Source organism: Palaemon carinicauda, chromosome 31, assembly GCF_036898095.1.
Source record: "Palaemon carinicauda isolate YSFRI2023 chromosome 31, ASM3689809v2, whole genome shotgun sequence".
NCBI lineage: Eukaryota > Metazoa > Arthropoda > Malacostraca > Decapoda > Palaemonidae > Palaemon > Palaemon carinicauda.
This window is the reverse complement of record NC_090755.1, coordinates 39,533,541-39,534,197: the sequence shown is the minus strand read 5'-3', so window position 1 is coordinate 39,534,197 and position 657 is coordinate 39,533,541.

Genomic DNA, 657 nt, shown 5'->3' with positions numbered 1-657 from the left:
AAGGTTGTTGCAAGCAGTGAAAAGTTTCTACAAAGGTAGTAAAGCATGTGTTAGAATAGGAAATGAAGTGAGCGATTGGTTTCCGGTGAGAGTGGGGCTGAGACAGGGATGTGTGATGTCGCCGTGGTTGTTTAACATGTATGTTGATGGAGTGGTGAGAGAGGTGAATGCTCGAGTGCTTGGACGAGGATTAAAACTGGTAGACAAAAATGATTATGAATGGGAGGTAAATCAGTTGTTGTTTGCGGATGATACTGTACTGGTAGCAGACACAGAAGAGAAGCTTCACCGACTAGTGACAGAATTTGGAAGGGTGTGTGAGAGAAGGAAGTTGAGAGTTAATGTGGGTAAGAGTAAGGTTATGAGATGTACGAGAAGGGAAGGTTGTGCAAGGTTGAATGTCATGTTGAATGGAGAGTTACTTGAGGAGGTGGATCAGTTTAAGTACTTGGGGTCTGTTGTTGCAGCAAATGGTGGAGTGGAAGCAGATATACGTCAGAGAGTGAATGAAGGATGCAAAGTGTTGGGGGCAGTTAAGGGAGTAGTAAAAAATATAGGGTTGGGCATGAATGTAAAGAGAGTTCTATATGAGAAAGTGATTGTACCAACTGTGATGTATGGATCGGAGTTGTGGGGAATGAAAGTGATGGAGAGACA